The following is an 11,946-nucleotide window of genomic DNA, read 5'->3' on the forward strand; positions in this document are numbered from 1 at the left end:
ACAGCCAGCGGAACGCCCCAAATCAATTATGGGATGTGGATTCGTATTTTAAAAAACACGGTGGCAAAATGGGTGATAAATGTCCTGCATTTTCCCAAACCCACCTGCAATCCTCCACAGGAGGAAACCGTCATCGTCCCCACCATTGCTGGCTCAGGTCCCTCGAAGTGATGGGAAATCCACCAGGCCAGGCACAATCCACAATCCCGGGGAGCCTGGCCTATCTCTCAGCTTACCCCAGCTGACGTAACTGAATGTCAGGGTCCCTGCTCAGAGGCCAAATGTCGCAGTGAGGGTGGCTGCGACAAACCTCACTGGTTCCCTGACTTAAGAGTGAAGTAAGCAAAATAGGAAAAGGAGCGGGTTCAATGGAGTTGCCCAAAAAGAACTTCAATAACGGGGTGAAAAACAATAAATATGGAGAAGTTGAGCACAGTACGAAGGGCAGGATCCAAGGACCTGAGATAAAGGGGAAGCAACAACATATACACTTGGGGCTAGAGAACTAGAACAATACCCATAGAGGGGAAACAAGTAACCAGTAGGGAAGCAGAATTAGGACAACTTAGCACAACAAGGCTAAAGACTTACGGGAGATCTCACATGCTCATCCTAAGTTAAACAAATGACTCCCAGGGCTTGAACCTCATGCTGGGCTCTTTTGGGGTAAAATCTGGCTGACTCTGAGTTACAGCCGGGCTAACTCCCACACTGCTGCTTTGCACTGGCCCCTTGGGACCATGGGGCCCAACAGAGCCACAGTGATGTCTTTGGTTCCACGAGGCTCCACAGTGTCACAATGGTCCCTTGGATCCATGGTGCTCTGCAGTGTCATAATGGCCCCTTCATTTCACAAAGTGTCACATTGGTCTTCATAAGAAGGAAACCACAGAACCTTTCAGGTTTCAGGAGCTGATGAACAGCAGCCACCAGAGGCCAAGGCAAGCCTGACCTGTCTGTCCTGGCAGGTTTGTCTGGGAGCAACCCTTGGATATTCAAAATTATGAATGTGGAATCCTAATTTCAGACATTTGTGCCTGGAGAAGGAGGATTTTTTCCACAAAGAGAAAAGCATAGAGCCCTCTCCAGTGTTTGGAAAACAGGTCAGTGCTGGCACTCACGAGTTAAAGACCATCCAGACCTGTCTGTCCTGGCAGCTTTTCTCTGGCAGCAATCCTTAGATACACAGAAATTTGGAGGTGGAATCCTAATTTTGCCCATGGATGCCTGGAAAAGTTGGACAGTTCTTTTCCATACAAAGGAAAGCCCAGAGCCCCAGTGTTTCAGGGGTAGATGGGAGTGGCCTTCCACATTCCAAGGTCAGCCAGACCTGTCAGGTGACTTCTGGGAGGCCAAGGCAGCCAGACCTATTCTGCGTTCTCTTGGTTCCATAGGGCCCTGCAGTGTCACAATGGCTCTATGCTTCCATGAAGTCTTGCAACATCACAGTGGTTCTCTTGCTTCCATGATGTCCTGTGGCATCATAATGGCCCCTTGGTTACACAAGTCCTTAAGGATCTTAATGGTCTCCATGGTTCCAAAAGGCCCCACAGTGTCATAATGGTATTTGTGTGCCATGAAGCCCTGCTGTGTCACCATGGTCCCTTGGTTCTGTTGGGGCCCAGTAGTGCAACAATGGTTCCACAGCTTCCCACAGTGTCACAATGACCCCTTCCCTCCATGAGGCCCTGCAGGGTCACAATGGCTCTTTGGTTCCCTGGGGCCCCAGAGTGTCACAATGATTCCATGGGGCCTTGCAGTGCCACAATGGTCTCCATGGATCCACGGTGCCCCACAGGATCACAACGGCCCTTTGGCTCCACGAGGCCCTGAAATGCAACAATGGCCTCTTGGTTCCACAAAGCCCTGCTGCTTCACACTGGCCCCTTGGGACCATGCCACTCAACAGAACCACAATGATGTCCTTGGTTCTGTGAGGCTCAACAGTGTCACAAGGGTCCCTTGGATCCATGGTGCTCTGCAGTGTCACAATGGCCCTGCATTTCACAAGACCCCAAAGTGTTACAATGATCCCATGGTTCCTCAAGACCGCAAAGTGTCACAATGATCCCCTTGGTTCCACAAGTTCCTACAGTGTAACAATGCCTTTGGCTCCACAACACCCCACAGTGTCTCAGTGGTCTCCACAGGAAGAAAACAGCCAAGCCCCAGGGGCAGATGAGAGGCAGTCACCAGAGGCCAAGGCTAGCCAGACTTGACTGTATTGGCAGATTTTATCTGGGAGAAAGCCTTGGATATAGGGAATTTTAGAGGTGGAATCCTAATTTAAGCCATGGGAGCCTAGACAAGAAAGACAGTTCTTTTCCATAGGAAGGAAAGCACAGAGCCCAGTGTTTCACAGTCAGATGGGAAGTGGCCCTTGACATGTCAAATTCAGCGGGACCTGTCAGACAGGCCCCAGGAGGCCAAAGCAGGCAGACCTGTTCCACGTTTTGCTGATATCATGGGTCCCCACACCATCACAATGGTCTCCTTGATTCCATGAAGTCTGGCAATGTCACAATGGCTTCTTAGTTTCAGGAGCTCCAACAGAGTCACAGTGGTCCCTTGGCTCCATGCGGCCCTGCTGTGTCACAATGGCTCCTTGTTTCTATGGGCCCCACAGTTTGATCATTGACCCTTGCTTCCACAGGGCCCCTGAATTGCACAATGGTTTCCTTGATTCCATGAAGTTCCACAGTCCCACCATAGTTTCCTTGGACCCGTATTGTCACAGTGACCCTTGGCTCCATGAGGTTCAGCAGTGTCACCGTGGTTGCTGTCAGAGTCTGGATGAGATCGATGTCCCGAGACACCTCGGGATGCCCGGAATGCCCGTGTGGGGCCAGGGCCGGGTCAGGCCTTGGTTTGTGGTGGGACAGAGCCCCGCCCCCAGCCCTGGCAGAACTGTCAATCACACAGCAGGGGCGGTGCTATCCCAGCTGTGATTGGCAGCAGAGCAGATGTTGATGGGACAGGAGCCCTGCAGGGCTGGCAGAGACCTGCAGCTTGCAAGGTGCTCTGCTCTCCCTCAGGTGCTCTCAGAGAGATCCAATCCCAGCTGGGCCCCTCAGGGCACAAGTGGCATTGCCTGTTCTTGGGCACACAGCTGATGTCTGCCTGGAAAGGGGCACAGGTTTTAATACCTGTTAATTTCACAATATACCAGAAAATATTTCTTATCTGGATTACTTGAGTACTTATAAGAAATGGCAAAGTATTCCCAGCAGGAACAGGAATTTCCTGGATCTCATGGATTCTTCTACTGATGGCAGGAGAAAAAATACTGATCTTCCCCTCTAGCTTTGCCAGCAACATTCAGTCTAGTATTTCACGGCCCTCTTCCTTTAGGTGTCTCCAGCTCTCCTGGTTAAACGGCCATGCCTAAGGACAGCTCTTCATTTAGAGCAGCTGGATCTATGTAATTCCTGTTGTTCCCAGATTTCCTCCTGCAGCTGTTCTCTGGTTATTCCAATGTGTCTCCCTTGACTGGCTTCATGCTTTGGCCATCAGGGAGTTGCCCAATTTTTCAAAACTTTAAATACCTTCTTAGTCAGCATCTTAGTTGTGTTTTTATCTTTTATATCTTTATGTCTTTGTCTAAAATCCTTTCCATATGGCAATCCCTTGTCGATAGTGGACATATCAGATGTTGCTGTCACAAGGAGCTCAGGGAAGGGTTTTCATGTTTATTAAATTTATTAAATTTTATCATGTTCACATTTTTTATATTGGCCATGAAGAGAAACCCTTCTGTGCCTCTGAGTCTCACCAATTCCTGGTCCCTGGGCATCCTGCTGCACGAGATGGTCTGTGGGAAGATGCCTTTCAGGAGGGGCTGGAACTTCAGCTGGGGCCAGCTCTCGCTGCCACAACGGCTCTCTCCAGGTGGATCCTCTTCTCTGGGCATGGGTGCAATACCATTGCTGGGAGACAGCAGCGGGCTCGGGAGCATCCCGCTCTGGCAGCTGCTGAGGAGGTGGCACATGTCCTGCTCTCCCCCAAAACCAAGAATTGATGGGAAAGTTCAGGCCCAGCTCTGAGCGCATCCAGCATGGCCTGGGCATGGGAATAGTGGGGCAAAGCCAACAGGAGCCTTCTCCAGCTGACGGGCAGTTTCTGGTTTCTCTCCCCAGAGTGCCAAAATCTGATCGGGTGGTGTTTATCCATGCACCCCTTGGCCAGACCCTCATTAGAAGAGGTGTTCAGTCATCCTTGGATGCAGGATATTCCTCTGCCCTAGAAGAAGGGAGAGAGCCACAGGCACACTTTGATCCAGGGCCCTGGTAAGTTACAGCTGCACACATGCCTTGGCAATGAGAAGCAAAGGAACCCAGCCTGTGTCACTGCACCAGGGTCATGGGATGGGAACACGCAGCCCTTGTGCTGGAGCTGAGCTGCTCTGCCCAGCCCTGGTGGCTGTCATCCAAGCAGGTTTTGCTTGTCCTGGTTCCCTGACAGCTGGGGCCCTGGGCAGAGCCCTGACAGCCTGGTCTCACCCCAGGGAAGGAGAAGGAGCCCCCAGAGAAGCTGTACCAGATGGGGCTGCTGCTGCAGGAGACGGCGAGGATGACATCAAGGATGACAACCTCTTCCTCAACCTGGCCACCAGCAGTTGAAGGTGATGCACTATGATTGTGGCACCTTCTTCAAAGCCAAACTCCACAGGGAGTTTGCAGATGAGTCCACACGTGGGGAAATGCTCCCAGATTTGGGTATTGCCCAGCCTGGCTGGGAAGCAAAGGTTGCCCCTTTGCTGGGGCAGATGGAACTAAATCTTCAGTCAGCTGCCCAGCTGCTTTTTTGGCAGGGCTGGTGGGATGGGCTGGAGTGGGTACAAAATGGGAGTGGGCTCCTGGCCCTGCCAACAGCCCCCAGCACCCACCGTGCCCCGTGCCCAGCCCGACACAAACCCCCGTGATGGGAGCAGAGGTGGGACTCCAGAACCTGTGCAGGGGCTGCTTTGCTGTGCAGGCAAGGAAGGCCTTGGGCTGCTCCACTGCCCTTGTTTGCTTTGGGATCATGGTTATTTTGGGGGCCAGTGCAGAGGGAAAGAGAGAAAGTGTGGACCTCCCTCACCCATGGCTGGATTTTTCCCTAGCATGTAGGGGTTGGGCCTTCCTCAAGGTCCTGACAGAGCTAAGAGTTTTGACCTTTCTTCTTCTTTTCCCTTTTTGTCTCTAACCTCTTTTCAACAATTTGCTTGTTTTTTCTACAGGAAGCATTCTAGGTGGTCCAGTCTGGATTGGGAAGTGCTTGGGACCAGCTGCAGCGTGGATGGGCCGTGCCCTTGGAGCAGGCTGAGGACATCGCTTGGGACCAGCTTTTCTTCCAGCCGTGGATGGCGTGAGGTGGGTGCCCGTCTGCTTGGCAGGGTGGGATCAGAGCTTTTGGGAGATGGCAGCGAGCACAGGAGCATCCTGCTCTGGGCAGCTGCTGAGCAGGTGGATGTGCCATGGCTGGCTGCAGGCTGGGCACATGTCCTGCCCTCCTGCCCTGCTTCCCAAGGCAGCACTGATGGGCAGCTCTGGGCACAGCTCTGGGCACAGCCAGCACGGCCTGGGCATTGCGGGCAGCTGGGACAAGGGGACAGGAGCCCTCAGCTGACGGGCAGTTTCTGCTTTCTCTCCTTGCAGCTGGGCTCTGCGGATGCTGAGGCTGCTCTGGGCTGCTGGAGCTCAGCACCAGGCTGGAATCAGCCAAAGAAGAAATGGTGTCACCTGCAGCACAGACTTGCTTGAGCATTTTGACAACGCAGCTCAAGTTTGCAGCGTGGACACCTCCAAGGGAAAACATGACACCTCCCAAAAATTAAAATTGTTCAATACCTTCTGAAATCAAATCAATCTGGGATGACTCCAAATGACATTTTTCAGCTTGCTCAAGATGTAGCTCAGCCCTTCTCTGAACAGTTCTCTCCCCCACCTGCCTTTTACTTCTCAACTGCTCCCTTTTTTCCCCCAGTGAATTCCCAGCCCATCGCAGTCTCCATCACTTGCTGGCCTTCCGTGTTGCCCCTGACCACAAGGAAGGCCGAGCCCCAGGTTTAGGGACTCGTGCTGTCACTGGCTGAGGAGCAGCAATGTCTCAGAGGTCCAGTGGGATTTTAGTGTCATTCAGAGCCACTCCCCAGCCCTCAGCTCTCCTCACTGCTGAGTTCCCACTCCCTTTTCTTCATCCTTGCAGCAGGATGAGCTCTGTGAATCCCCTTGAGCCTCCCCACTCTTCCCAGCCCACGCAGCCACCTCAGTGAGGCTGAAGCTGAAGCTTCTCTGTCTTCTCTGGCACACCAGTCCAGTCCCCTGTGTGGGGAGCCCCAGCCCCAGAGCACAGCACACAGCAGTGCAGTCCAGGCTGGAGCAGCTGCCCTGCAGCCCTGGCTTGGCTGTTTGTGGCAGCTGAATGCTGCCTGTTTCCAGCTGTCCCTGCAGGATGGCCCCGGGGCAGAGCCCAGCCGGGCTCCCACTGCAGCCCCTGGAGCTTGGGGCAGACAGTGCTCCCAGAGCTGAGGTTCATGGGGAGCACCCGCAGCTGTGCCTCGCACTCAGTGCTGGCAAGTGTTGTGTTCTCATCTCCTGCAGCCTGAGGGGAAAACAACCTGTGCTGCCAGGCCAGCACTGCCCCTCTGGGCAGGGACAATGCTGAAGGGCTTTCCCATTCCAGAGGAGCCGGCACTGAGCCTTGGCAGGGCCTGGCAGGGCTGGAGCCGGGTCTGGCCTGCTGTCCGGGACTCGCTGCCCACCAACCGCCCCCACCCACCACGCTCCATCCTCCGGGACAGAAGGGTCTGTGTGTGCCAGGGGCTCTTGGATGTCTCTGTATCCGTGGACAGAAGGGTCTGTGTGTGCCAGGGGCTCTTGGATGTCTCTGTATCCATGGACGGAAGGCTCTGTGTGTGCCAGGGGCTCTTGGATGTCTCTGTATCCAGGGACAGAAGGGTCTGTGTGTGCCAGGGGCTCTTGGATGTCTCTGTATCCAGGGACAGAAGGGTCTGTGTGTGCCAGGGGCTCTTGGATGTCTGTGCATCCATGGACAGAAGGGTCTGTGTGTGCCAGGGGCTCTTGGATGTCTCTGTATCCATGGACGGAAGGCTCTGTGTGTGCCAGGGGCTCCTGGATGTCTCTGTATCCATGTACAGAAGGCTCTGTGTGTGCCAGGGGCTCTTGGATGTCTGTGCATCCATGGACAGAAGGCTCTGTGTGTGCCAGGGTTTCCATAATGTCTCTGTACCCATGGGTATGGGATGAACATGGACAGTGAAAGTGTCAGTCACATTGCTTGCACACTCCTTCCTTTGTACACAAGACAAATCCATGCACACCCCCACATATTCGTATATCAATAGGATAGGAATGGATAGAGACTTCGCACAGAGGTCTAACTTTGGCATAACTCACCCTTTAGCCAGAGACCAGGGGATTTTTTCCCCAGCTCTGTGTGAGAAGGTGTCCCAGAGCTGAAGGAGCAGCATTCAGAAGCAGTTTCAGGATTTCTACGCCAGAAGTGGAGCTCACAACCATCCATATAACTTGCCATATTCATTGGGATGGGCTGCTGCTTCTCTAGGAATATGGCCCAATGCAGACATGAGACTTGGAAAAATCCCAGCTCTCTGTGGGTTTGTGTAAAAGGGGGAGCAGCACAAACACTTTGTGCCTGCCTGGGGGACACAAGGTCCAAGGAGCTTTGGTGGCAGGTGAAGTTCCATTCCATTACATCCCAGAGTGGCACAGGACAAAGATCCAAGCACTCCAAACCCCACTGATGAAGTCTTTGTGATGCAGCACATCCTCTAGGAAAAGCTGCTGTCAGACAATCTATTGGGATTTATAACTTTCATTTGCAACACTTTAAATCCAAATTTCAAACTGCAATATTTTTACACTCAAGACACAGTAATGCATAAATGCATAATAGATCTTTCAATTTCCTATTGATTCCATCACAATTTAGAATAACATAATATTGCAAACAAAAGCCTGAATGTTTTTAAAAGGGGATGCTGAGGTCAGTAAGATGAATCCATGCCATCAGAACATTTACAGAGTAACTGATTTCTCTTCTTAAAAAGATCAGTTGCCTCTGAATCCAAACTTACCGAAGATTTTCAGTACACATTTGTTTGTTGGTTTTATCTTTCATATTTTTTCTTTTCTTTTTTGTCCAGTGTTTTTAACAGAGAACTCCCTGTCCATGGGGAGCTTCCAGATGGAAAAGGCTGCTGTGGCCAGGCAGCTCCAAGGGCAGAGAAAGGAGGGTCTCGACCACTGGATCTGTGCCAGTCCCACAGTCCTGGGCAGCAGCCACTGAGCCCTGGGGGAACAGAGGGCACAGCAAGAGGGACAAAACCAGGCGAGGTCAGAGACTGGAGAGAGCCAGAGCCAGCACCAGGAACAGCTGCTTCACTGCACTCTTGGAGAAAGCTTTTGGCTGGTTCAAAGTGCTGAAAGGTGTGGAAGGCAGAGAGGAGGCCACACTGAAAAATGCTCCTGTTTCCACACCCTCCCCTCTCTGTGTCCCAGAAGGAATTGCATGGACTGTATTCATCTCTTTGAGTCGTCTCATTCAGCATGAGCAGCTTAGCACCAGGAGCTGAAGGAGCTGCAGCCATAGGCCACAGGAGCTGAACAAGAGGGAACTTTTGGAGCAAAGTAATGCTGCTCAAATAGACCTAGCTGAATGCAGCGGATATAATAATGGAATCACAGCATCCTTTCTGTGGGAAAAGACCACTGAGCTCATCCAGTCCAGCTGTTCACCCAGCAGTGCCAAGCCCAGCACTAAACCACGTCCCTGAAGTGCCAAGGCCTGAACACCAGGCCCTGAGCTAAAGGTGACTTCTGGATGAACTTTGCAACCAAAGGTTATCTTTGTATCTGCTCACTGATGAAATATGCATGGTCATTAGCACTGTGATAGATGTAGCCACTCATTAGTGACACATGTATTGGTCTTTTTGTATTTAGACGCCAGACAAGGCCATGAAATCTGACATCTGGCCTTGTTTGGGAATGAATGGTCAAAGTCACCTTCCTTGGTTCCTCCTGGGGCCCTGGCCAGGCTTTGGGAGGAACCCAAGAGGAGGATGAAACCAGATGTTCCCACACTAGAAGTGCTGTCAGTTTGTTCATTCAGCACTGTCAGAGCTGGGCCCTCTCACAGCGAGGTTGGAGCCTCACCTGTGGCTGGAGGCACCTGCAGGAATTCCCAGTGTCCAGGAGTGGCTCTGCAGCCCTTGGCTGGGACAGCTTCCCCCAGCTGCTGTGTGGATCTGGGGGATGGTAAAGGCTGAGGGTAAATGGTGCTGGATCTTTCTTAATCACTGCAGGCAATCTTTGGTGCTGACGATTGGCTGCATTGCTGAGCTGCTCCTTTTGTGATTCTTTGCTGCTTTCAGCTGCAGTAAATGATACTGATTCCTTCAGTTGGAGTCTGTGTCTTTGGTGATGACCCTGCCCACTGGTAAAACAAAACTGGCAGAGTCTGGCCAGATCACAGCAAAATGTCACTTGTTAAATGTAAATGTGAGGAATCAGTGGCATCAGAAATTCCCAGATGGGAAGCCCTTCCCTGGAGTTGGCTGGCTCTGGAGTGGGCTAAGGTCACAGCACTGTGTGAGCAGTGGGGCAGTTGGTTAAAAGAAGCTGAACCCCTGGATGTCTTAAAATGTATCCAAAAATTGCATATGGAAAAGGAAAGAACTTGTGGGTTTGGGCAGACAAAGATGAATTTGTTAACAGTACATTGGAAACAGCACCTTCAGAAGGAACAATTCTTGTTGGAATGTTCCCACATGGAGCAACAGAAGAAGGTTTTAATCTTGAGCTCCGATGCATTTGTGCAAGTGAAATATTAATATCATAAATATGTACATATTTATAGTATAATAGGACCTTAATATATATATTGATATATATATTTTTATATATGTCTATACCTATCTGTCTATATTTATATTTCTATATCAGTACCTAAATCTATGTATAAAATAGTAATAATGTGAAATAGTGCTGACAATACTAATTTGGTAGCTTTGGCTGCTCAGGGATGTAACACTAAATACTCTACAGAAAAGGATTGGCCAGGACCCTAATGTCAGAGGTAAACTTTGTGAGATTTTATACAATGAAAAAAGGAGGAGGGGATGAAATTGTCTGTTTTTACAGGGTTTGCTGATACTGTGATGCAGAATGCTTTGTCTGTTACTGTGAAAAATACTGTGATTAAGCCTGCAGGGTTTTTCATGAACCAGACTATCCTCAAGCTGCAGGACTGGTTGAACGGGTGAAGGGGTTCTTAAAAGAGCAGTTGAAAAAATGAGGAGATTGGAACCTGTCCCCATGGAGAACCCATCTCCCAGATGTGCTCCATGCCCTTAACAGTGGCCCACTGGGGAAATGGAAACCCCTGGCTGTGCATGGCTGCACCCAGTTTGCAACTACAACCATGGACAGTGAGACTTGGACTGCCTGGGAAATTGTTGTGGGTGTGATGGCCCCTGGCAGGGTCAGCCCAGAGGCTGCAGGGCTGGACCTTCCTGCTTTGGAATTAATTAGCATAAATGAGAAGAAAATGAGAGTTATCCATACAGGAACAGGAATTCAGATTCCTCCAGGACATTTTAGTTTGGTAACTGCCCACTTGCACCTTGGCCTTGGAAAATGTTCATGTCATGGGAGAAGGAACTGATGCAGATTGTCAAGGAGAAATTAAAGGAAATGTGTTAAACAACAGTGAAGAAAATTGGATTATTCAATCCTGTGGCAGGGTAGCACAATTATTGATATTGTCAGGTTTTAAAACAATTGGGAAAAAAGGACATCCACCTCCAGTCATTACCATTTGTGGAGATAAAGGGTTTGGATGCAGCAGTCCTAATAATGGAGGCAGAGTGTGGTTCCAGAGGCCAAAAGGGCCTCCTGAGGCAGCTGAAGGAATAACAGCTCCTGGGAAAGACAGCACTGTTTGAATCCTGAAACCTGGGCAGGAACAATGGGAATATGTCCCTGCAGCCAAGTATTCTGTGTGAGAACAAGCAGATATTATTATATGATGTTGTTTTACACATGCTGCCAGACCAAATCTCCTTGTCTGCCCCAATGGCTCCTTTGGAAAATGCTCTGATCCACAGGGCTCCATGTGAAGGCTGCTGTGACACTGAGGGACTTGCACACAAATTCCATCCAGGAGCCTGGGTGCCCTCAGGGACTGGGATCTGGCCCCCTTCCTGCCAAAGGGGAAAGGGCCCCACCAAGCTTTGTTACCCACAGACACCGTGCTAAAGCTGAACAGCAAAGGACTTGGGGGCATTATTCTGAAATTAAAAGGGTGCCAGCTCCATGGACAACAGAATTATTGCTCTTATCCCAAATGAGACTGAGGAAAAAGAATGAATAACCATGTCACTGAAGTACTGCTGATGTCTGTAAGTTGTATCTTGAGAGTCAGCCAGAATCTTTGTTTGCCACAAACATCTCTAGAGTTTCACCAAGGGATTGGTCATCAAAATTGTTATGAAAATTTCAATATCAAAATAGCCAAAGTACTCAATGTTGCTAATTGCTGGGTTTGTTCTCAGCTGCAGCCGGGAGGAATGGGGCTCCCTTGGAGGGCCCACTGTGTGGGGTGGCCAGAACTCTGTCCATGGGCTCTGCCTCATAACAGAGTCAATCAAGGGACGGTTACAGAAAACTGTGCTGTGGAACACAAGAATACAATGATCAGTTTGAGAGGATTCACTAAGATTTCCCTTCAGGAGAAACTGAACCCTGTTCTAGTTACAGAGGCCACAGTGTGAGAGGATTTCTGTGCTTCACCATCACTCCCAATGTCAGTAGAACTTGGGATGGTGGGGCAGGTCAATGTCAGTGTCACACCACTCCCAGCTGCAGGGCCACCATTTAGGGTCCTTCAGCAACAACCACAAGGAAGAGCTGGGGCCCAGAG

At 50.6% G+C, this 11,946-nt stretch overlaps 1 long non-coding RNA gene across 1 annotated transcript; it reads left to right on the forward strand.

Moving 5' to 3' along the window:
- Positions 1–4,006: 4,006 nt before the first annotated feature.
- Positions 4,007–5,346, forward strand: LOC135287752 (uncharacterized). Its single transcript, XR_010351298.1, has 3 exons — positions 4,007–4,286; positions 4,505–4,621; positions 5,219–5,346. It is a non-coding gene; the product is annotated as an uncharacterized LOC135287752 (long non-coding RNA).
- Positions 5,347–11,946: the final 6,600 nt, after the last annotated feature.

Source organism: Passer domesticus, chromosome 31, assembly GCF_036417665.1.
Source record: "Passer domesticus isolate bPasDom1 chromosome 31, bPasDom1.hap1, whole genome shotgun sequence".
Taxonomy (NCBI): Eukaryota; Metazoa; Chordata; class Aves; order Passeriformes; family Passeridae; genus Passer; species Passer domesticus.